Source organism: Cherax quadricarinatus, chromosome 9, assembly GCF_038502225.1.
Source record: "Cherax quadricarinatus isolate ZL_2023a chromosome 9, ASM3850222v1, whole genome shotgun sequence".
In the NCBI taxonomy this organism is placed as follows: Eukaryota; Metazoa; Arthropoda; class Malacostraca; order Decapoda; family Parastacidae; genus Cherax; species Cherax quadricarinatus.
Window position 1 is genome coordinate 21,859,437 of NC_091300.1, and position 26,061 is coordinate 21,885,497.

General features: G+C 48.5%; 1 protein-coding gene across 4 annotated transcripts in view; it reads left to right on the forward strand.

Moving 5' to 3' along the window:
- LOC128686111 (orphan steroid hormone receptor 2) overlaps positions 1-26,061 on the forward strand; it is a 565,796-nt gene that overhangs the window by 459,003 nt on the left and 80,732 nt on the right. The window lies entirely within an intron of this gene.

A 26,061-nucleotide genomic window follows, 5' to 3' on the forward strand; every position in this document is an offset into this window, starting at 1 on the left:
CCTCCCCCTCCCCCTCCCATCCCCTATTGTAGGAGTCCCCCCTCCCTCTCTGTGTCCTCCTGCTAGGATATTGCCAGTTCCTTCCCTCTGTGTTTCCTTGTGACATAGCTATAGGACCCTGAGTAAGACCCTACTCTCGTGGTCTTTAAGACCCTGAGTAAGACCCTACCCTCGTGGTCTTGAAGACCCTGAGTAAGATTACCCTCGTGGTCTTTAAGACCCTGAGTAAGACCCTACCCTCGTGGTCTTGAAGACCCTGAGTAAGACCCTACCCTCGTGGTCTTGAAGGCTCTGAGTAAGACAACCCTCGTGGTCTTGAAGAACCCTGAGTAAGACTCTACCCTCGTGGTCTTGAAGACCCTGAGTAAGACTACCCTCGTGGTCTTGAAGACCCTGAGTAAGACCCTACCCTCGTGGTCTTGAAGACCCTGAGTAAGACCCTACAATCGTGGTCTTGAAGACCCTGAGTAAGACTACCCTCGTGGTATTGAACACCCTGAGTAAGACCCTACCCTCGTGGTCTTGAAGACCCTGAGTAAGACCCTACCCTCGTGGTCTTGATGACCCTGAGTAAGACCCTACCCTCGTGGTCTTGAAGACCCTGAGTAAGACCCTACCCTCGTGGTCTTGAAGACCCTGAGTAAGACCCTACCCTCGTGGTCTTGAAGATCCTGATTAAGATTACCCTCCTGGTCTTGAAGACCCTGAGTAAGACTCTACATTCGTGGTCTTGAAGACCCTGAGTAAGACTACGCTCGTGGTCTTGAAGACCCTGAGTAAGACCCTACCCTCGTGGTCTTGAAGACCCTGAGTAAGAGCCTACCCTCGTGGTCTTGAAGACCCTGAGTAAGACTACCCTCGTGGTCTTGAAGACCCTGAGTAAGACCCTACCCTCGTGGTCTTGAAGACCCTGAGTAAGACCCTACCCTCGTGGTCTTGAAGACCCTGAGTAAGACCCTACCCTCGTGGTCTTGAAGACCCTGAGTAAGATTACCCTCGTGGTCTTTAAGACCCTGAGTAAGACCCTACCCTCGTGGTCTTGAAGACCCTGAGTAAGACCCTACCCTCGTGGTCTTGAAGGCCCTGAGTAAGACTACCCTCGTGGTCTTGAAGAACCCTGAGTAAGACTCTACCCTCGTGGTCTTGAAGACCCTGAGTAAGAGTACCCTCGTGGTCTTGAAGACCCTGAGTAAGACCCTCGTGGTCTTGAAGACCCTGAGTAAGACCCTTCCCTCGTGGTCTTGAAGACCCTGAGTAAGACCCTACTCTCGTGGTCTTGAAGACCCTGAGTAAGACCCTACCCTCGTGGTCTTGAAGACCCTGAGTAAGACTCTACTCTCGTGGTCTTGAAGACCCTGAGTAAGACCCTACCCTCGTGGTCTTGAAGACCCTGAGTAAGATCCTACTCTCGTGGTCTTGAAGACCCTGAGTAAGACCCTACTCTCGTATTCTTGAAGACCCAGAGTAAGACTCTACCCTCGTGTTCTCTAGAACCCTGAGTATGACCCTACTCTCGTGGTCTTGAAAACCCTGAGTAAGACCCTACTCTCGTGGTCTTGAAAACCCTGAGTAAGACCCTACCCTCGAGGTCTTGAAGACTCTGAGTAAGACCCTACTCTCGTGGTCTTGAAGACCCTGAGTAAGACCCTACCCTCGTGGTCTTGAAGACCCTGAGTAAGAGCCTACCCTCGTGGTCTTGCCCTGAGTAAGACCCTACCCTCGTGGTCTTGAAGCCCTGAGTAAGAGCCTACCCTCGTGGTCTTGAAGACCCTGAGTAAGACCCTACTCTCGTGGTCTTGAAGACCCTGAGTAAGACCCTACCCTCGTGGTCTTGAAGACCCTGAGTAAGAGCCTACCCTCGTGGTCTTGAAGACCCTGAGTAAGACCCTACCCTCGTATTCTTGAAGACCCTGAGTCAGACCCTACCCTCGTATTCTTGAAGACCCTGAGTAAGACTCTACCCTCGTGTTCTCTAGAACTCTGAGTAAGAGCCTACCCTCGTGGTCTTGAAAACCCTGAGTAAGAGCCTACCCTCGTGGTCTTGAAAACCCTGAGTAAGAGCCTACCCTCGTGGTCTTGAAGACCCTGAGTAAGCCTACCCTCGTGGTCTTGAAAACCCTGAGTAAGAGCCTACCCTCGTGGTCTTGAAGACCTTGAGTAAGAGCCTACCCTCGTGGTCTTGAAAACCCTGAGTAAGAGCCTACCCTCGTGGTCTTAAAGACTCTGAGTAAGAGCCTACCCTCGTGGTCTTGAAAACCCTGAGTAAGAGAGTACCCTCGTGGTCTTGAAGATCCTGAGTAAGAGCCTACCCTCGTGGTCTTGAAAACCCTGAGTAAGAGCCTACCCTCGTGGTCTTGAAAACCCTGAGTAAGAGCCTACCCTCGTGGTCTTGAAAACCCTGAGTAAGAGCCTACCCTCGTGGTCTTGAAGACCCTGAGTAAGAGCCTACCCTCGTGGTCTTGAAAACCCTGAGTAAGTGCTTACCCTCGTGGTCTTGAAGACCCTGAGTAAGAGCCTACCCTCGTGGTCTTGAAAACCCTGAGTAAGAGCCTACCCTCGTGGTCTTGAAAACCCTGAGTAAGAGCCTACCCTCGTGGTATTGAAGACCCTGAGTAAGACTACTCTCGTGGTCTTGAACACCCTGAGTAAGACCCTACTCTCGTGGTCTTGAAGACCCTGAGTAAGATCCTACCCTCGTGGTCTTGAAGACCCTGAGTAAGACCCTATCCTCGTGTTCTTGAAGACCCTGAGTAAGACCCTACTCTCGTGGTCTTGAAGACCCTGAGTAAGACCCTACCCTCGTGGTCTTGAAGACCCTGAGTAAGACCCTACCCTCGTGGTCTTGAAGACCCTGAGTAAGACCCTACCCTCGTGGTCGTGAAGACCCTGAGTAAGATCCTACCCTCGTGGTCTTGAAGACCCTGAGTATGACCCTACCCTCGTGGTCTTTAAGACCCTGAGTAAGACCCTACCCTCGTGGTCTTGAAGACCCTGAGTAAGACCCTACCCTCGTGGTCTTGAAGACCCTGAGTAAGATCCTACCCTCGTGGTCTTGAAGACCCTGAGTAAGACCCTACCCTCGTGGTCTTGAAGACCCTGAGTAAGATTACCCTCGTGGTCTTGAAGACCCTGAGTAAGACTCTACCCTCGTGGTCTTGAAGACCCTGAGTAAGACCCTACCCTCGTGGTCTTGAAGACCCTGAGTAAGACCCTACCCTCGTGGTCTTGAAGACCCTGAGTAAGACCCTACCCTCGTGGTCTTGAAGACCATGAGTAAGACCCTACCCTCGTGGTCTTGAAGACCCTGAGTAAGACTCTACCCTCGTGGTCTTGAAGACCCTGAGTAAGACTCTACCCTCGTGGTCTTGAAGACCCTGAGTAAGACCCTACCCTCGTGGTCGTGAAGACCCTGAGTAAGATCCTACCCTCGTGGTCTTGAAGACCCTGAGTAAGATCCTACCCTCGTGGTCTTGAAGACCCTGAGTAAGACCCTACCCTCGTGGTCTTGAAGACCCTGAGTAAGATTACCCTCGTGGTCTTGAAGACCCTGAGTAAGACTCTACCCTCGTGGTCTTGAAGACCCTGAGTAAGACCCTACCCTCGTGGTCTTGAAGACCCTGAGTAAGACCCTACCCTCGTTGTCTTGAAGACCCTGAGTAAGACCCTACCCTCGTGGTCTTGAAGACCCTGAGTAAGACCCTACCCTCGTGGTCTTGAACACCCTGGGTAAGACCCTACCCTCGTGGTCTTGAAGACCCTGAGTAAGACCCTACCCTCGTGGTCTTGAAGACCCTGAGTAAGACCCTACTCTCGTGGTCTTGAAGACCCTGAGTAAGACTCTACCCTCGTGGTCTTGAAGACCCTGAGTAAGACTCTACCCTCGTGGTCTTGAAGACCCTGAGTAAGACCCTACCCTCGTGGTCTTGAAGACCCTGAGTAAGATCCTTCCTCTTCTCTACCGTATTACTGAGATGCTACTACATTTCTGTTTACTAAAAACTTAAATACTAGTTAAATTTCTGGGTGCTACTAGCTAGTAATATTGAGCACAGACTAGTATACTACTGGTGCCATCTGCTGCCTTCAACCCACTACATACTGCCTCAGAAACTCTGTAATCAAAAAAACGTCTGACATTACGTCAGGGGCCCAAGACTGTTCAACTGTCTCCCAGCATACATATGGGGGATTACTAATAAGACCCCTGGCAATCTTCAAGACCCCTGGCTGTCTTCAAGACCCCTGGCTGTCTTAAAGGCCCCCTGAGTATCTTTAAGACCCCCTGAGTATCTTCAAGACCCCTGGCTGTCTTCAAGACCCCTGGCTGTCTTCAAGACCCCTGGCAGGACAGACACTTAAAGTCAATACCTGACCAGCTGGGCTGTGGTTCGTACGTTTGATTATGCGCGGCCAGCAGTAACAGCTCGGTTGCTCCGGGTTGTGGGAATGACCGCCTATACTTATCTGGCGTCAGGCTATGTGGCTAAGAACTGCGTACTTTGATGCAGATTCGAATCCTGCTTGGAATGACAGATAACGTTTGTAATATATATATATATATATATATATATATATATATATATATATATATATATATATATATATATATATATATATATATTATATTATATTATGTAAGTGTGAGGGGTTGGGATGTAGTTTAAGTGGAGGAGTGACCACGTGATGGAAACCATGTGAGGGGGGGAGGGTGACCAGGTGAAGACAAAAACCTGACCAGGTGAAGGTGACCCGCCCGTCCCCCAGGGTCATACAGCCTCACCTGGAAGGTCACCTACACCAACCTGTGGTACCACCACCACCGTCATCACCACCGCCACTACCACCACCATGTACACCACTACCACCATCACCACCACTACCACCACCACCAATATCACTACCATCATGAACATCACATGTAGGTGTTGTCAAATAACGAATTTGAACCACAATTTGAATGAAGTTTAGATCTATAGTGAGACTGGTCTTGGACACACACACACACACACACACACACACACACTAGAAAGAGAGCGACGCGCCTTCTACAAGTGAAGGAGAAGAATCACAGAACCTCTCAGTGGCTGCAAACTTTGTGAAAAACAAAAACGAAACTCTACTTAGAAAAAATGCCGAACTTGAAGTAGACACGTCTCACAGAGCCAAAGCGAGACACAGACAATAAAATTACATTATTGAAACTGAAAAAATGCTCATTTTTATATGTAAGACGTGTTACTGTTGCCTTGGTCAGTGAAGAGAAAACTGATGACTGTTAAAAATGGATGAAATATTGATAATACAACATGTGTTGGCAGACTCTAGTTAAACTAATGATTGACAATACAAAAGAATTCTACAAGAATGAGAATGAAAACTCTGCTGTCATTTCAATAATATATGACGTAATGTTAATACCAGTAGATTTCGAGGAAGACATTAATATTTAGGCCGATGCTCTCTGCTCCAGGCTTAATTAATAATAATAATAATTATTATTTTTACAAGTACATGTATAATGTATATAGGCCTAGGTTTCTGTAACCCCGTATTTGTCGAAAATTGAAAAAAAGAAAACAGTCAGGTGTGTTAAATATACCATGGAGATGGAATGTGGACACAGACGTGCGTCATGGTCATTAAAAACCACTGATGTCGCCCCAGTGTACTAAAGTGGCAGTAAAACAGTCACAAGAATCCATAGATCAATAATACTGACGTCTCACATTATCAAAATCTTTGAGAGTCTTAAGAAGCAACACTGTTAATAACATGGAACACACCAAGTACACAACTCAGGGCAACTTGGGTTTAAAGCAGGTCGTTCCTGCCTCTCACAACTACTGGTGTTGGATGGTCGTTCCTGCCTCTCACAACTACTGGTGTTGGATGGTCGTTCCTGCCTCTCACAACTACTGGTCTTGGATGGTCGTTCCTGCCTCACAACTACTGGTGTTGGATGGTCGTTCCTGCCTCTCACAACTACTGGTGTTGGATGGTCGTTCCTGCCTCTCACAACTACTGGTGTTGGATGGTCGTTCCTGCCTCTCACAACTACTGGTGTTGGATGGTCGTTCCTGCCTCTCACAACTACTGGTGTTGGATGGTCGTTCCTGCCTCTCACAACTACTGGTGTTGGATGGTCGTTCCTGCCTCTCACAACTACTGGTGTTGGATGGTCGTTCCTGCCTCTCACAACTACTGGTGTTGGATGGTCGTTCCTGCCTCTCACAACTACTGGTGTTGGATGGTCGTTCCTGCCTCTCACAACTACTGGTGTTGGATGGTCGTTCCTGCCTCTCACAACTACTGGTGTTGGATGGTCGTTCCTGCCTCTCACAACTACTGGTGTTGGATGGTCGTTCCTGCCTCTCACAACTACTGGTGTTGGATGGTCGTTCCTGCCTCACAACTACTGGTGTTGGATGGTCGTTCCTGCCTCACAACTACTGGTGTTGGATGGTCGTTCCTGCCTCACAACTACTGGTGTTGGATGGTCGTTCCTGCCTCTCACAACTACTGGTGTTGGATGGTCGTTCCTGCCTCTCACAACTACTGGTGTTGGATGGTCGTTCCTGCCTCTCACAACTACTGGTGTTGGATGGTCGTTCCTGCCTCTCACAACTACTGGTGTTGCATGGTCGTTCCTGCCTCTCACAACTACTGGTGTTGCATGGTCGTTCCTGCCTCTCACAACTACTGGTGTTGGATGGTCGTTCCTGCCTCTCACAACTACTGGTGTTGGATGGTCGTTCCTGCCTCTCACAACTACTGGTGTTGGATGGTCGTTCCTGCCTCTCACAACTACTGGTGTTGGATGGTCGTTCCTGCCTCTCACAACTACTGGTGTTGGATGGTCGTTCCTGCCTCTCACAACTACTGGTGTTGGATGGTCGTTCCTGCCTCTCACAACTACTGGTGTTGGATGGTCGTTCCTGCCTCTCACAACTACTGGTGTTGGATGGTCGTTCCTGCCTCTCACAACTACTGGTGTTGGATGGTCGTTCCTGCCTCTCACAACTACTGGTGTTGGATGGTCGTTCCTGCCTCTCACAACTACTGGTGTTGGATGGTCGTTCCTGCCTCTCACAACTACTGGTGTTGGATGGTCGTTCCTGCCTCTCACAACTACTGGTGTTGGATGGTCGTTCCTGCCTCTCACAACTACTGGTGTTGGATGGTCGTTCCTGCCTCTCACAACTACTGGTCTTGGATGGTCGTTCCTGCCTCTCACAACTACTGGTGTTGGATGGTCGTTCCTGCCTCTCACAACTACTGGTGTTGGATGGTCGTTCCTGCCTCTCACAACTACTGGTGTTGGATGGTCGTTCCTGCCTCTCACAACTACTGGTGTTGGATGGTCGTTCCTGCCTCTCACAACTACTGGTGTTGGATGGTCGTTTCTGGTCTTGGATGGTCGCTCCTGCCTCTCACAACTACTGGTGTTGGATGGTCGTTCCTGCCTCTCACAACTACTGGTGTTGGATGGTCGTTTCTGCCTCTCACAACTACTGGTGTTGGATGGTCGTTCCTGCCTCTCACAACTACTGGTCTTGGATGGTCGCTCCTGCCTCTCACAACTACTGGACCACTATGGCATGGTCTTGGATGGTCGCTCCTGCCTCTCACAACTACTGGACCACTATGACATGGTCTTGGATGGTCGCTCCTGCCTCTCACAACTACTGGACCACTATGGCATGGTCTTGGATGGTCTCTCCTGCCTCTCACAACTACTGATCTTGGATGGTCGCTCCTGCCTCTCACAACTACTGGTCTTGGATGGTCGCTCCTGCCTCTCACAACTACTGGTCTTGGATGGTCGCTCCTGCCTCTCACAACTACTGGACCACTATGGCATGGTCTTGGATGGTCGCTCCTGCCTCTCACAACTACTGGACCACTATGACATGGTCTTGGATGGTCACTCCTGCCTCTCACAACTACTGGACCACTATGGCATGGTCTTGGATGGTCGCTCCTGCCTCTCACAACTACTGGACCACTATGACATGGTCTTGGATGGTCGCTCCTGCCTCTCACAACTACTGGACCACTATGGCATGGTCTTGGATGGTCGCTCCTGCCTCTCACAACTACTGGACCACTATGGCATGGTCTTGGATGGTCGCTCCTGCCTCTCACAACTACTGGACCACTATGGCACGGTCTTGGATGGTCGCTCCTGCCTCTCACAACTACTGGACCACTATGGCATGGTCTTGGATGGTCGCTCCTGCCTCTCAACTACTGGACCACTATGACATGGTCTTGGATGGTCGCTCCTGCCTCTCACAACTACTGGACCACTATGGCATGGTCTTTGATGGTCGCTCCTGCCTCTCACAACTACTGGACCACTATGACATGGTCTTGGATGGTCGCTCCTGCCTCTCACAACTACTGGACCACTATGGCATGGTCTTGGATGGTCGCTCCTGCCTCTCACAACTACTTGACCACTATGACATGGTCTTGGATGGTCGCTCCTGCCTCTCACAACTACTGGACCACTATGGCATGGTCTTGGATGGTCGCTCCTGGCTCTCACAACTACTGGACCACTATGGCATGGTCTTGGATGGTCGCTCCTGCCTCTCACAACTACTGGACCACTATGGCACGGTCTTGGATGGTCGCTCCTGCCTCTCACAACTACTGGACCACTATGGCATGGTCTTGGATGGTCGCTCCTGCCTCTCACAACTACTGGACCACTATGGCACGGTCTTGGATGGTCGCTCCTGCCTCTCACAACTACTGGACCACTATGGCATGGTCTTGGATGGTCGCTCCTGCCTCTCACAACTGCTGGACCACTATGACATGGTCTTGGATGGTCGCTCCTGCCTCTCACAACTACTGGACCACTATGGCATGGTCTTGGATGGTCGCTCCTGCCTCTCACAACTACTGGACCACTATGACATGGTCTTGGATGGTCGCTCCTGCCTCTCACAACTACTGGACCACTATGGCATGGTCTTGGATGGTCGCTCCTGCCTCTCACAACTACTGGACCACTATGACATGGTCTTGGATGGTCGCTCCTGCCTCTCACAACTACTGGACCACTTTGGCATGGTCTTGGATGGTCGCTCCTGCCTCTCACAACTACTGGTCTTGGATGGTCGCTCCTGCCTCTCACAACTACTGGTCTTGGATGGTCGCTCCTGCCTCTCACAACTACTGGACCACTATGGCATGGTCTTGGATGGTCGCTCCTGCCTCTCACAACTACTGGACCACTATGGCATGGTCTTGGATGGTCGCTCCTGCCTCTCACAACTACTGGACCACTATGGTATGGTCTTGGATGGTCGCTCCTGCCTCTCACAACTACTGGACCACTATGACATGGTCTTGGATGGTCGCTCCTGCCTCTCACAACTACTGGACCACTATGACATGGTCTTGGATGGTCGCTCCTGCCTCTCACAACTACTGGACCACTATGACATGGTCTTGGATGGTCGCTCCTGCCTCTCACAACTACTGGACCACTATGACATGGTCTTGGATGGTCGCTCCTGCCTCTCACAACTACTGGACCACTATGACATGGTCTTGGATGGTCGCTCCTGCCTCTCACAACTACTGGACCACTATGACATGGTCTTGGATGGTCTTGGATGGTCGCTCCTGCCTCTCACAACTACTGGACCACTATGACATGGTCTTGGATGGTCGCTCCTGCCTCTCACAACTACTGGACCACTATGACATGGTCTTGGATGGTCTTGGATGGTCGCTCCTGCCTCTCACAACTACTGGACCACTATGACATGGTCTTGGATGGTCGCTCCTGCCTCTCACAACTACTGGACCACTATGGCACGGTCTTGGATACACTGCCGGACTAAGAGACTGCAGATGTAGTGTACACAAACTATTCAGAAGCCTTCAGACATACGACCGTGGTGTAAGAGTGCATGAGAGAGGTATAACTGGCAAAGTAAGCAAATGGATTTTTAACTTTCTACCAAACAGAATAGTGAATAACAGTGAACAAATTGCTCAGTTCCTGATCAGCCAGGCTGTTGGTGCTGGTGCGGCGGCCGCACTAGCACACTAATTGATATGAGTGTAGACCAAGATGTCTATCCTGAGACCAGACCTCTGCTGCGGTGCCCCCGAAATCATGTTCTGATAACTAGATATTCTAGTCGTCAAGGTCGCTTCCTGTGATGGTATTCTCCAACATTGCAAGCTCCTGATGTCGTGATTGCAACATGAAAGACCCCCAGGGTGTTTTGCATATGTATATATATATATATATATATATATATATATATATATATATATATATATATATATATATAAAATATATATATATATATATATATATATATATATATATATATATATATATATATATATATATATATATATATATATATATATATATATATATATATGTCGTGCCGAATAGGTAAATTTGGTCAATTAGCAAGAACTCATTTAAAATTAAGTCCTTTCTAAAATTTTCTCTTATACGTTTAAAGATATATTTTTTCATTTATGTTAATTTAAAAATTAATAATTGTGTACCCAAAGAACCTTAGAAAACTTACCTAACCTTATTATAACAAGCACAATTTAATTCAGCCTAGTCCAGTTAAATATATTTGAGATAAATTTACAATAATTTAATAATAAACAAACACAATGAAATATATTTTTTCGTTAGGTTCAGAATGACTTTTGCGAAATTATTACATACACAAATTTTCGCTTGCCTTATTCGGCAAGAAGAGCGTTGCTATTTAGGCCAAAATCGCAAGTTTTACCTATTCGGCACTACATATATATAAGCAAATACCAATATTGCAGCCAGCCGGGGATTGAACTCTAGTTATTTAGGCAGTCTCGCGGGAAGCTAAATTGTCAACGTCTTAGTCCAGTACGCCACCATTCTTCAGGTACCCAGCAAGTGCACTGGACATTAGGTACCCAGCAAGTGCACTGGACATCAGGTACCCAGCAAGTGCACTGGACATCAGGTACCCAGCAAGTGCACTGGACATCAGGTACCCAGCAAGTGCACTGGACATTAGGTACCCAGCAAGTGCACTGGACATCAGGTACCCAGCAAGTGCACTGGACATCAGGTACCCAGCAAGTGCACTGGACATTAGGTACCCAGCAAGTGCACTGGACATCAGGTACCCAGCAAGTGCACTGGACATCAGGTACCCAGCAAGTGCACTGGACATCAGGTACCCAGCAAGTGCACTGGACATCAGGTACCCAGCAAGTGCACTGGACATCAGGTACCCAGCAAGTGCACTGGACATCAGGTACCCAGCAAGTGCGCTGGACATCAGGTACCCAGCAAGTGCACTGGACATCAGGTACCCAGCAAGTGCACTGGACATCAGGTACCCAGCAAGTGCACTGGACATCAGGTACCCAGCAAGTGCACTGGACATCAGGTACCCAGCAAGTGCACTGGACATGAGTTACCCAGCACGTGCACTGGACATCAGGTACCCAGCAAGTGCACTGGACATCAGGTACCCAGCACGTGCACTGGACATCAGGTACCCAGCAAGTGCACTGGACATCAGGTACCCAGCAAGTGCACTGGACATCAGGTACCCAGCAAGTGCACTGGACATCAGGTACCCAGCAAGTGCACTGGACATCAGGTACCCAGCAAGTGCACTGGACATCAGGTACCCAGCAAGTGCACTGGACATCAGGTACCCAGCAAGTGCACTGGACATGAGTTACCCAGCACGTGCACTGGACATCAGGTACCCAGCAAGTGCACTGGACATCAGGTACCCAGCACGTGCACTGGACATCAGGTACCCAGCAAGTGCACTGGACATCAGGTACCCAGCAAGTGCACTGGACATCAGGTACCCAGCAAGTGCACTGGACATCAGGTACCCAGCAAGTGCACTGGACATCAGGTACCCAGCAAGTGCACTGGACATCAGGTACCCAGCAAGTGCACTGGACATCAGGTACCCAGCAAGTGCACTGGACATCAGGTACCCAGCAAGTGCACTGGACATCAGGTACCCAGCAAGTGCACTGGACATGAGTTACCCAGCAAGTGCACTGGACATCAGGTACCCAGCAAGTGCACTGGACATCAGGTACCCAGCAAGTGCACTGGACATCAGGTACCCAGCAAGTGCACTAGACCTGCTGCTCCTGACACCAACATTTGTGCTCCAGGGTAACTACAGGAGATGATTTTCTTCACCTCCCGTTTGGCTACACTTGTTGATAAGTAAAGATATGTGTAACAGTTAGGTATCTTTATTACGAAACGTTTCACCTACACAGCAGGCTTCTGCAGTCGAGTACAGAAGAGTGAGAAGTAGTAGAGATGTAAAGACGACGTCACCAGTCCATCACCCCTGAAGATGTAGTTTTGAGGTGGTCAGTCCCTCAGCCTGGAGAAGAGTTTTACTCATGAGCGAAACTCTTCTCCAGGCTGAGGGACTGACCACCTCAAATTTACGTCTGGTGACGTCGCCTTTACATCTCTACTACTTCTGCTCACTCTTCAGTACTCGACTGAAGAAGCCTGCTGTGCAGGCGAAACATTTCGTAATAAAGATACCTAACTGTTACACAGGTATCTTACCAACCTGTCGGTACTGTATACCATATATTCACTCTGCCAGGACACATATTAATGTATCCCTGGTAGATGGATGGTGGGAGGGAGAGGGGGGGAGGTGGTGATGGTGGGGGTCAGAGGTCACTTGGGGTCACACTCTACTTGACTCTTGTTTATAATGCATGACGTCACCGTATATGTTGGGGAGCGGAAGGGAGGAGACGGGTTGTATGTAGGATAGTGTTGGAGAGGAGTTGTATGTAGGATAGTGTTGGAGAGGAGTTGTATGGAGGATAGTGTTGGAGAGGAGTTGTATGTAGGATAGTGTTGGAGACGGGTTGTATGTAGGATAGTGTTGGAGAGGAGTTGTATGTAGGATAGTGTTGGAGAGGGGTTGTATGTAGGATAGTGTTGGAGAGGAGTTGTATGTAGGGTAGTGTTGGAGACGGGTTGTATGTAGGATAGTGTTGGAGACGGGTTGTATGTAGGATAGTGTTGGAGAGGGGTTGTATGTAGGATAGTGTTGGAGAGGGGTTGTATGTAGGATAGTGTTGGAGACGGGTTGTATGTAGGGTAGTGTTGGAGAGGGGTTGTATGAAGGGTAGTGTTGGAGACGGGTTGTATGTAGGATAGTGTTGGAGAGGAGTTGTATGTAGGATAGTGTTGGAGAGGGGTTGTATGTAGGATAGTGTTGGAGAGGAGTTGTATGTAGGATAGTGTTGGAGAGGAGTTGTATGTAGGATAGTGTTGGAGAGGAGTTGTATGTAGGATAGTGTTGGAGACGGGTTGTATGTAGGATAGTGTTGGAGAGGGGTTGTATGTAGGATAGTGTTGGAGAGGGGTTGTATGTAGGATAGTGTTGGAGACGGGTTGTATGTAGGGTAGTGTTGGAGAGGGGTTGTATGAAGGGTAGTGTTGGAGACGGGTTGTATGTAGGATAGTGTTGGAGACGGGTTGTATGTAGGGTAGTGTTGGAGAGGAGTTGTATGTAGGATAGTGTTGGAGACGGGTTGTATGTAGGGTAGTGATGGAGACGGGTTGTATGTAGGGTAGTGTTGGAGACGGGTTGTATGTAGGATAGTGTTGGAGAGGGGTTGTATGTAGGGTAGTGTTGGAGAAGGGTTGTATGTAGGATAGTGTTGGAGAGGGGTTGTATGTAGGATAGTGTTGGAGACGGGTTGTATGTAGGATAGTGTTGGAGAGGGGTTGTATGTAGGATAGTCTTGGAGACGGGTTGTATGTAGGATAGTGTTGGAGACAGGTTGTATGTAGGGTAGTGTTGGAGACGGGTTGTATGTAGGATAGTGTTGGAGAGGGGTTGTATGTAGGGTAGTGTTGGAGAGGGGTTGTATGTAGGATAGTGTTGGAGAGGGGTTGTATGTAGGATAGTGTTGGAGACGGGTTGTATGTAGGATAGTGTTGGAGAGGGGTTGTATGTAGGATAGTGTTGGAGACGGGTTGTATGTAGGATAGTGTTGGAGACAGGTTGTATGTAGGGTAGTGTTGGAGACGGGTTGTATGTAGGATAGTGTTGGAGACGGGTTGTATGTAGGATAGTGTTGGAGACGGGTTGTATGTAGGATAGTGTTGGAGACGGGTTGTATGTAGGGTAGTGTTGGAGACGGGTTGTATGTAGGGTAGTGTTGGAGACGGGTTGTATGTAGGGTAGTGTTGGAGAGGGGTTGTATGTAGGATAGTGTTGGAGACGGGTTGTATGTAGGATAGTGTTGTAGAGGAGTTGTATGTAGGATAGTGTTGGAGACGGGTTGTATGTAGGATAGTGTTGGAGACGGGTTGTATGTAGGATAGTGTTGTAGAGGAGTTGTATGTAGGATAGTGTCGGAGACGGGTTGTATGTAGGATAGTGTTGGAGACGGGTTGTATGTAGGGTAGTGTTGGAGACGGGTTGTATGTAGGGTGGTGTTGGAGAGGGGTTGTATGTAGGATAGTGTTGGAGATGGGTTGTATGTAGGATAGTGTTGGAGAGGAGTTGTATGTAGGATAGTGTTGGAGACGGGTTGTATGTAGGACAGTGTTGGAGACGGGTTGTATGTAGGATAGTGTTGGAGAGGAGTTGTATGTAGGATAGTGTTGGAGACGGGTTGTTTGTAGGGTAGTGTTGGAGACGGGTTGTATGTAGGGTAGTGTTGGAGACGGGTTATATGTAGGGTAGTGTTGGAGACGGGTTGTATGTAGGGTAGTGTTGGAGAGGGGTTGTATGTAGGGTAGTGTTGGAGACGGGTTGTATGTAGGATAGTGTTGGAGAGGAGTTGTATGTAGGATAGTGTTGGAGACGGGTTGTATGTAGGATAGTGTTGGAGGGGAGTTGTATGTAGGATAGTGTTGGAGACGGGTTGTATGTAGGGTAGTGTTGGAGACGGGTTGTATGTAGGGTAGTGTTGGAGACGGGTTGTATGTAGGATAGTGTTGGAGACGGGTTGTATGTAGGGTAGTGTTGGAGACGGGTTGTATGTAGGATAGTGTTGGAGACGGGTTGTATGTAGGGTAGTGTTGGAGACGGGTTGTATGTAGGGTAGTGTTGGAGAGGGGTTGTATGTAGGGTAGTGTTGGAGACGGGTTGTATGTAGGATAGTGCTGGAGAGGAGTTGTATGTAGGATAGTGTTGGAGACGGGTTGTATGTAGGATAGTGTTGGAGACGGGTTGTATGTAGGATAGTGTTGGAGAGGGGTTGTATGTAGGATAGTGTTGGAGACGGGTTGTATGTAGGATAGTGTTGGAGAGGAGTTGTATGTAGGATAGTGTTGGAGACGGGTTGTATGTAGGATAGTGTTGGAGACGGGTTGTATGTAGGGTAGTGTTGGAGACGGATTGTATGTAGGGTAGTGCTGGAGAGGGGTTGTATGTAGGGTAGTGTTGGAGAGGGGTTGTATGTAGGGTAGTGTTGGAGAGGGGTTGTGTGTAGGATAGTTTTGGAGATTGGTTGTATGTAGGATAGTGTTGGAGAGGGGTTGTATGTAGGATAGTGTTGGAGAGGGGTTGTGTGTAGGATAGTGTTGAAGAGGGGTTGTATGTAGGGTAGTGTTGGAGAGGGGTTGTGTGTAGGATAGTGTTGGAGAGGGGTTGTACGTAGGATAGTGTTGGAGAGGGGTTGTATGTAGTGTTGGAGAGGGGTTGTCTGTAGGGTAGTGTTGGAGAGGGGTTGTGTGTAGGGTAGTGTTGGAGACGGGTTGTATGTAGGATAGTGTTGGAGAGGGGTTGTATGTAGGATAGTGTTGGAGAGGGGTTGTATGTAGGGTAGTGTTGGAGAGGGGTTGTGTGTAGGATAGTGTTGGAGAGGGGTTGTATGTAGGGTAGTGTTGGAGAGGGGTTGTGTGTAGGATAGTGTTGGAGAGGGGTTGTATGTAGGGTAGTGTTGAAGAGGGGTTGTATGTAGGGTAGTGTTGGAGAGGGGTTGTGTGTAGGATAGTGTTGGAGAGGGGTTGTATGTAGGATAGTGTTGGAGAGGGGTTGTATGTAGAGTAGTGTTGGAGAGGGGTTGTATGTAGGGTAGTGTTGGAGAGGGGTTGTGTGTAGGGTAGTGTTGGAGACGGGTTGTATGTAGGATAGTGTTGGAGAGGGGTTGTATGTAGGGTAGTGTTGGAGAGGGGTTGTATGTAGGGTAGTGTTGGAGAGGGGATGTGTGTAGGATAGTGTTGGACACGGGTTGTATGTAGGGTAGTGTTGGAGAGGGGTTGTATGTAGGGTAGTGTTGGAGAGGGGTTGTGTGTAGGATAGTGTTGGAGAGGGGTTGTATGTAGGGTAGTGTTGGAGAGGGGTTTTGTGTAGTGTTGGAGAGGTTGTGTGTAGTGTTGGAGAGGGGTTGTGTGTAGGGTAGTGGTGGAGAGGGGTTGTGTGTAGTGTTGGAGAGGGGGTGTGTTTATGGTAGTGGTGGAAAGGGGTTGTGTGTGGGGTAATGGTGGAGAGGGGTGTGTGTAGAGTAGTGTTGGAGAAGGGTTGTGTATAGGGTTGTGGAGGAGAGGGGTTGTGTGTATAGTGGTGGAGAGAGGGTTGTGTGCAGGGTTGTGAAGGAGAGGGGTTGTCTACCTTGAGGGTATTCCGGGGGATCAACGCCCCTGCAGCCCGGTGCACGACCGGGCCTCCCGGTGGATCAGGGCCTGATCAACGAGGCTGTTACTGCTGGCCGCACGCAATCCAACATACGAACCACAGCCCACAGCTCCCTCTTGAAGACAACCAGGGGTCTACTGGTAATGCCCCTTATGGCTGGTGGGAGGCTGTTGAAGTCTTGGGCCCCGGACACTTATTTCGTTTTCTCTTAGTGTACCAGTGACGCCCCTACTTTTCACTGGGGGTATGTTGCATCGCCTGCCAAGTCTTTTGCTTTCGTACAGAGTGATTGCTGTGTGCATATTAGGGACCAGTCCCTCCAGAATCTTCCAGGTGTACATTATGATATATCTCTTGCCTGCGCTTCAGTGAGTACAAGTCAAGTGCTTCCAGGCGCTCCCAGTAGTTAAGGTGTTGATGGAACTTATACATGCAGTAAAGGTTCTCTGTACATTCTCTAGATCTGCAGTTTCACCTGCCTTGAATGGAGATGTTAATGTACAGCAGTATTCCAGCCTAGAGAGAACAAGTGATTTAAAAAGGATCATCACTGGCTTGGCATCCCTTGTCTTGAATGTTCTCATTATCCATCCTATCAGTTTCCTCGCAGATGTGATAGTGGCATTGTTGTGGTCCTTGAAGGTGAGGTCTTCGGACATTACCACTCCCAGGTCCTTCACATTACTTTTCCGCTCTGTTGTGTGTTTAGAGTTTGTAGTATACTCAGTCCTGGTTATTATTTCCTCCAGTTTTCCATAACGGAATAGTTGGAATTTGTCTTCATTGAACATCATATTGTTCTCTGTTACCCATTGGAAAACTTGGTTTATATCTTCTTGGAGCTTTGCTGTGTCCTCAATGGATGACACTCTCATGCTGATCCTAGTATCGTCTGCAAAGGATGATACAGTGCTATGGTTTACATCTCTGTCTGTGTCTGATATGAGGATAAGGAACAGGATAGGTGCGAGTACTGTGCCTTGTGGGACAGAGCTCTTCACTATGGCAGCATCTGATTATCTCTGTTTACTACTACTCTTCGTGTGCGATTGGTTAGAAAGTTGAAGATCCATCTGCCTACTTTGCCAGTTATCCCTTTAGCACGCATTTTGTGCTATTACACCATGGTCGCACTTGTCAAAGCCTTTTGCAAAATCTGTGTATACTACATCTGCATTCTGTTCGTTTTCCAGTGCATCTAGGACCATATCATAGTGGTCTAGCAGTTGCGAAAGGCAGGAGCGACCTGCTCTGGAACCATATTGCCCTGTGTTGTGCAATTTTTGGGAGTCCAGGTGGTTGCTATCCTGCTTCTTAGAACTCTTTCAAATATTTTTATGATGCGGGACGTTAAAGCTATTGGTCTATAGTTCTTAGCTACTGCTTTGCTGCCACCTTTTTGGAGTGCCTTTATGTTGCTTTTAGTGAATCTCGCCTGTGTCTAAGCTCCTCCATAGCATACTTAGGGCCCGTGAAAGAGTTTTCTTGCAGTTCTTAATGAACACCGAGTTCCACGAGTCTGAGGCCTGGGGCTGAGTGCATGGGCATGTCGTCGATGGCTTTCTCAAAATCTAGTGGAGTTAGGGTTATGTCATAAATTTGGCATACATTGGCAGGGTTTTGAGGCTCATTCATGAAAAATTGTTTGGATTGTCCATCTTTAGACTGGTTAGTGTGTAGGGTACTGGTGGAGAGGGGTTGTGTGTAGAGTTGTGGAGGAGAGGGGTTGTGTGTAGAGTTGTGGAGGAGAGGGGTTGTGTGTAGAGTTGTGGAGGAGAGGGGTTGTGTGTAGAGTTGTGGAGGAGAGGGGTTGTGTGTAGAGTTGTGGAAGAGAGGGGTTGTGTGTAAGGTAGTGGGTGGTGGGGGATGGGTTGTTCTCAGTAGTACCAGTTATCTCAGTAGTAACTGGTTACTGGTAACTGGTACTACTGAGATAACTGGTACTACTGAGATTGAACATCAAAATGGTATACAATACCGACAGGTTGTTAGGTAAGACACATATGCAACAGTTAGACAACTTTATTCCGAAACGTTTCGCCTACACAGTAGGCTTCTTCAGTCGAATACAGAAAATAGGCAGGAACAGTAGAGATGTGAAGACGATGTAATCAGTCCATCACCCTTGTAGTCGTAGAATTTGAGGTTGTCAGTCCCTCGGCCTGGAGAAGTTCAGTTCCATAGTCAGGAACTATCTGAAGATCAAGCGACAGTGCGGAGACTTAAATACTGTCGGAAGGAGAGGTGCAGAGTAGTGGTGGTAGTAGTAGTAGTAGTAGTAGTAGTAGTGAGAATGTAACCACTGAAAGGTCATGTCCCTCTCAGATCCAACACTTCTCACTTGAAAAGCTTGTCCAAGGTGTTTTCTGTACCAAGATGCCATGTGTTGCAGTGTCTGACAAGATGAACATCAAAATGGTATACAATACCGACAGGTTGTTAGGTAAGACACATATGCAACAGTTAGACAACTTTATTCCGAAACGTTTCGCCTACACAGTAGGCTTCTTCAGTCGAATACAGAAAATAGGCAGGAACAGTAGAGATGTGAAGACGATGTAATCAGTCCATCACCCTTGTAGTCGTAGAATTTGAGGTTGTCAGTCCCTCGGCCTGGAGAAGTTCAGTTCCATAGTCAGGAACTATCTGAAGATCAAGCGACAGTGCGGAGACTTAAATACTGTCGGAAGGAGAGGTGCAGAGTAGTGGTGGTAGTAGTAGTAGTAGTAGTAGTAGTAGTGAGAATGTAACCACTGAAAGGTCATGTCCCTCTCAGATCCAACACTTCTCACTTGTCGGTATTGTATACCATTTTGATGTTCATCTTGTCAGACACTGCAACACATGGCATCTTGGTACAGAAAACACCTTGGACAAGCTTTTCAAGTGAGAAGTGTTGGATCTGAGAGGGACATGACCTTTCAGTGGTTACATTCTCACTACTACTACTACTACTACTACTACTACCACCACTACTCTGCACCTCTCCTTCCGACAGTATTTAAGTCTCCGCACTGTCGCTTGATCTTCAGATAGTTCCTGACTATGGAACTGAACTTCTCCAGGCCGAGGGACTGACAACCTCAAATTCTACGACTACAAGGGTGATGGACTGATTACATCGTCTTCACATCTCTACTGTTCCTGCCTATTTTCTGTATTCGACTGAAGAAGCCTACTGTGTAGGCGAAACGTTTCGGAATAAAGTTGTCTAACTGTTGCATATGTGTCTTACCTAACAACCTGTCGGTATTGTATACCATTTTGATGTTCATCTTGTCAGACACTGCAACACATGGCATCTTGGTACAGAAAACACCTTGGACAAGCTTTTCAAGTGAGAAGTGTTGGATCTGAGAGGGACATGACCTTTCAGTGGTTACATTCTCACTACTACTACTACTACTACTACTACTACTACCACCACTACTCTGCACCTCTCCTTCCGACAGTATTTAAGTCTCCGCACTGTCGCTTGATCTTCAGATAGTTCCTGACTATGGAACTGAACTTCTCCAGGCCGAGGGACTGACAACCTCAAATTCTACGACTACAAGGGTGATGGACTGATTACATCGTCTTCACATCTCTACTGTTCCTGCCTATTTTCTGTATTCGACTGAAGAAGCCTACTGTGTAGGCGAAACGTTTCGGTATAAAGTTGTCTAACTGTTGCATATGTGTCTTACCTAACACTACTGAGATTGTCTGTAGGGTAGTGGGGGAGAGGGGTTGTGTGTAGGGTAGTGGGGGAGAGGGGTTGTGTGTAGGGTAGTGGGGGAGAGGGGTTGTGTGTAGGTTTTTTTATACTAGATTAGTTAGGTGTGAAGGGGAGGGGTGGGCGTGTGTGGAGTTTGGAGGGGAGAGGGTGTGGGAAGGGGAGGGGCGATAGATGACGTCCTACATGGGGGCTGGTACAGTGGTACTCACCTATATGTGTTCACCTATATATGGTTGCAGAGGTCGATTCACAGCTCCTGGTCCCGATGTGACTATAAAGTCCACCCGCTCCTGGTCCCCCGCTAGTGGCTATTAAGTCCACTCTCTCTTCACTTCAAGATCCTTATCGTACCTCTTCTTAAAGCTATATATGGGTCCTGCGTCTACCACTTCACTCTCCGGGCCGTTCCACTTCCTGATAGCTCTTAAGCTGAAGAAATACTACCTAACATCCCTATGACTCATCTGAGTTTTCAACTTCCATCTGTGTCCTCATGTTCCTGTTTCTTATTTCTTAAACCATCTGTCCCTAAACACCCTGTCAATTTCTCTCAACATTTTGTACGTTGTTATCATATCACCCCTGGTCCTGTCCTCCAGTGTCATCACGTTGAGTTCTCTTAACCTCTCCTCATAAGACATACCCCTTAGCTCCGGGACTAGTCTCGTTGCAAACCTTTGCACTTTCTCCAATATGTGTCTGACGTACACGGTGTACAGTGTCGTGAATGATTCCATACATATCTAAACGTTAATCTTAGAATTTCCAGAAGCGCATTTACTGCAGCAGTTATTTGGTTGACATGCGCCTCTGGTGATATGCTCGGTGCAGTACTCACCCCGAGGTCCTTAATGAGTGTGTGTGTATACTCACCTATTTGTGGTTGCAGGGGTCGAGTCATAGCTCTCGGCCCCGCCTCTTTGCTGGCCGGTATTAAGTGTGTGTATGTGTGTCCTAGAATATGGTTAGGTGGACTTCGGTTAGTGTCTCCTTGTAACTGATGTCCTTTAGGTCAAGAACAAGACTTGTTGCATACTTCTGCACTATCTTTACTTTCTTAACCTGCTTTCTCATGTACAGGTTCTATACTCGTGTTGTATACTCCAAGATGGCCCTGACGCATGTTGTATAAAGAGCCCTGAATGACTTTTTGTTGAGATTCCTGAAGGCTGCTCTTAGACTTGCCAGACCAGCATTGCTTGCAGAAGTTTCTTGGCTGAGGTGAGCCTCTGCGATATTCTGGACACTTATTCTCACCATGAGGCCTGGTCACAGACCGGGGCCGCGGGGGCGTTGGCCCCCGAAACCCTCCCCACGTATACTCCAGGTTTACCCCGAAGTCGTTCTCTGTGAATGGCGTCTGCAGCCTCTTGTCTCCCTAGTCTTCCCCATTTCCTGTTTTCTTGTCCCTACCCAAGTCTTCATGACCTTGCGTTTATTAGGTTGCAATTTGTCCAGATCCCTTTGGAGTCTTTCCTTACCCTCATCTGTTTTTGTTTTCCATCATCAGCAAACAAGGATCTATCTGAGTCAGTCCCATCTAGTCATGGGCCGGGCCGCTGGGGTCTTGATCCCTGGAATACTCTCCAGGTAGGTAGATTGGAATATCATTTAAATGAAATAGAAAAGGTAATGGTCCTAATACCGATAGTTGAGGAACTCCGCTAGTTAGTCTCGTGCTTCTTGCAGACCCCGTGGTGACAACTTGTCAGGTCTCACTGGTCTTGATGTGTCCAGGTCCATCAACAACTGCTCTCGCCCCTCACCCTCACCTCTCTCCTCTCACTCTCACCTCTCTCCCTCGCCTCTCTCCCCTCACCCTCACCTTTCTCCCCTCACCCTCACTTCTCTCCCCTCACCTCTCTCCTCTCAACCTCACCTCTCACCCTCACCTCTGGCCCCTCACCCTCACCTCTCTCCCCTCACCCTCACCTCTCTCCCCTCACCCTCACTTCTCTCCCCTCACCCTCACCTCTCTCCCCTCACCCTCCTCTCCTTTATCTTAGACTTCCGCATCACTCATTGAGACCTTCCACCACCCCCTCCCCTACAATCCCCACTACCCCTACCACCCCACCACTCCCTACCACCCCCACCACTCCCTACCACTCCCTACCACTCCCACCACTTCCTACCACCCCCACCACTCCCTACCACCCCCACCACCCCCACGTTCCCCCACCACCCCCATGTTCCCCCACCACCCCCACGTTCCCCCACCACCTCCTCCCTTCTCTCCCACTTCACTTTCTCTAACTTTCGTTACTCATCTTCATTATCACTCTCCTCCCTCTCACCTTTCTCTCTCTCCTTCTTTCTCTCTCCATTACCTGCCACTCCTAGCCTCCCCCTCTCCCTCATTCCCTCCCTCCCTTCTACCTTCATTAAGGTAGGGTGGGTGAGGCTCTTCTTGCACTGCTCCTCTAAACTCTTTCACAGAGGTCATGAAAGGTCAAGTGGGACGTCAATAATGTCAGGACTGCTCCTGCCCTCCCCTCCCCTCCCCTCCCCCTTCCCTTCCCTCTACTCCTATTTCCCCTCCCCTCCCCCCCTGCTGCCGTCTGACCCCTCTCTCACATCTCCTGACCGAGGGGGAGGGGAAGGATACCTAGGGATGGGTGTTCCTCAGGCGGATGGAGGGAGGGAGGGGGGAGTTACCTGGGAAGTGATGGGGAGATACAGAGATACACAAGTGTTAAAAAGTGAACCTTATACGATGAGGTGAAGGCTGCTAGATGGTGGTGCTCACCTAGTTGTGGTTGCAGGGGTCGAGCCATAGCTCCTGGCCCCCCTCTTCACTGGTTGCTACTGGGTCACGTCTTGCTCCATGCGCGCGCGCGCGTCTGTGTGCGTGCGTGTGTTTGTGTGTGTGTGTGTGTGTGTGTGTGTGTGTGTGTGTGTGTGTGTGTGTGTGTGTGTGTGTGTGTGTGTGTGTGTGTGTGTGTGTATGTGTGTGTGTGTGTGTCCACTCCTGTTAGCTCTCACCTATAACGTTCCCCTCACTCTATGATATCTCTCTCTCTCTCTCTCTCTCTCTCTCTCTCTCTCTCTCTCTCTCCACACACACACACACACACACACACACACAAGAGTATTTACAGGATTAAGTTCGAGTTTGCATCTTCGTATACAAGCTGAGAACTGTTACTGCCTCAACTCATTTCAAAGACTTTTTATGAGACATATAACTTGGGAAGAGCATGAAGTTGGAGTCATATATGGCTCAGCGATTTCATTTAGTCAGTTATATTTATTTCATCGATGTCTTTGTGCTGTACGAAGATAATCCAAACTCGGTTCATTCTAGGAGTGAATGATCTCAGATGTAGTTGGTGTTTGCTGCCCGTCTTGAAGTGTAGAAGCTGTCTTCTGGCTGATCACAAAATGGAGACAAGTGTGGTACCTTAACAACATTGGTCTTGTACATAACAGTAAGGCCACTCGCATCTCTCTGGTGTTGAAGGCTCTGCTGAAATGACATCTGTCCAGGCTGGGTCCACGCGAGAGATAAGTCACCTTGCTCTGTTCTCTGTTCTGTCCAGAAGTCGCAAATGAGACGGAGGACAGACAGTCCAAGAAAGTGGAGCATACTCAAAGTATGAGCGTACTTGTGCCTCGCACAGTTTTGCAACCTGTACTGTCAAGTAGATGTGAGATACGTCTAAGTGCTCTAAGCTTCCTGGCCACCTTGTTTGCAAGATTTATAACGTGGTTCTTCAAAGTTAGTTTGTAATTAGATTTCACCCCAAGGATATCAACCTCATCCCCGAGTTCCAACATTCTCCCATTCATTCTTACCTCCCTCCCCCCCTCTCTCTCTCTCATACATTAACTCACTGCTCCAAGATCATAATTGAGATCAGTTCTGACATTAAAATTTTTAATGTTGATTATATAATATGAAAACAATGTGTAGTGAGTGAGGAAGTGTGTCACTTTTGAAGCTTCCACAACTCTCTCATCATGAGCTCCACTTCTGCTCCCTCCTTCGTTGCTCACCACTTGCAACCCCTCAGGGAGCACTGCACTTGTTATTGTTGCCCTGAGTGTGACTTGCCTCCCAGGGCGGCTCTGGTGCCTCCACTCCTCGCTCATCACTGCCTCTTCTTCCTCAACTCCAGTTTCTAACTTGCAATTTGTAGAAGTCTGCAGGAGGAAACTGGTCAAGTATCTTCATCAGGTGTCAGATCAACCAGGCTGTGGTGGATGTGTGGGTCAGCGGGCCAGTAACAGCAATAGTCTGGTTGACTAGGCTAGCACCAGACGAGCCTGGCCCAGGACTGGACTGCGGGAGAAGGGAAACTCTGGAAAGACCTCAGAGGTGTATCAAAGGTGCTGCACTCACTCAGTCGTGTTTGGTGGGGGTCGAGTCTCGGCTCCTCACTCCATCTCTTAGTATCGTTTCACTGGCATTACTGACGTGTGCTCTCTCGCACCTTGTCATACCCACTCTTGAAACTGTGTCTCGTGTGAGTAAGAAAGAGGTGTGTAAGTGCCATTTCTCACAAGTGCCAGACATTGAAACAAGTCTGTCTGAAGAGTCATTATGGTGTGCCTGTAAACAGTATGTTGTGCACTTCTCTGGCACACAAAGACAGTGCCAGAGACACAGTACTGGACAGAGAGACACAGTACTGGACAGAAAGTACTGAACAGAGAGTACTGGACAGAGAGAAACAGTACTGGACAGATATCACTGCTCAGAGAAACAGTACTGGACAGAGAAAGGCAGTACTGGACGGAGAATATTGGACAGAGAGAAACAGTACTGGACAGAGAGACAGTACTGGAGAGAGTATTGGACAGAGACAGTACTGGATAGAGAGAGTATTGGACAGAGACAGTACTGGAGAGAGAGAGAGAGACAGTACTGGAGAGAGAGACAGTACTGGAGAGAGACAGTACTGGAAAGGGAGACAGTACTGGAGAGAGACAGTACTGGAAAGAGACAGTTCTGGACAGGGAGTACTGGACAGAGGGACAGTATTGGAGAAAGAGACAGTACTGGAGAGAGACAGTACTGGACAGAGAGACACAGTACTGGAGAGAGTATTGGACAGAGACAGTACTAAAGAGAGTATTGGACAGAGACAGTACTGGATAGAGAGAGTATTGGACAGAGACAGTACTGGAGAGAGAGAGAGAGAGAGAGTACTGGAGAGAGAGAGAGACAGTACTGGAGAGAGAATACTGGACAGAGAGACAGTACTGGAAAGGGAGACAGTACTGGAAAGAGACAGTTTTGGACAGGGAGTACTGGACAGAGGGACAGTATTGGAGAAAGAGACAGTACTGGACAGAGAGACACAGTACTGGAGAGAGTATTGGACAGAGACAGTACTGAAGAGAGTATTGGACAGAGACAGTACTGGAGAGAGAGAGAGTACTGGAGAGAGAGAGAGAGAGAGACAGTACTGGAGAGAGAATACTGGACAGAGAGACAGTACTGGAAAGGGAGACAGTACTGGAGAGAGACAGTACTGGACAGAGAGACAGTACTGGAGAGAGACAGTACTGGAAAGAGACAGTTCTGGACAGGGAGTACTGGACAGAGGGACAGTATTGGAGAAAGAGACAGTACTGGAGAGAGACAGTACTGGACAGAGAGACACAGTACTGGACAGAAAGTACTGAACAGAGAGTACTGGACAGAGAGAAATAGTACTGGACAGAGAGAAACAATACTGG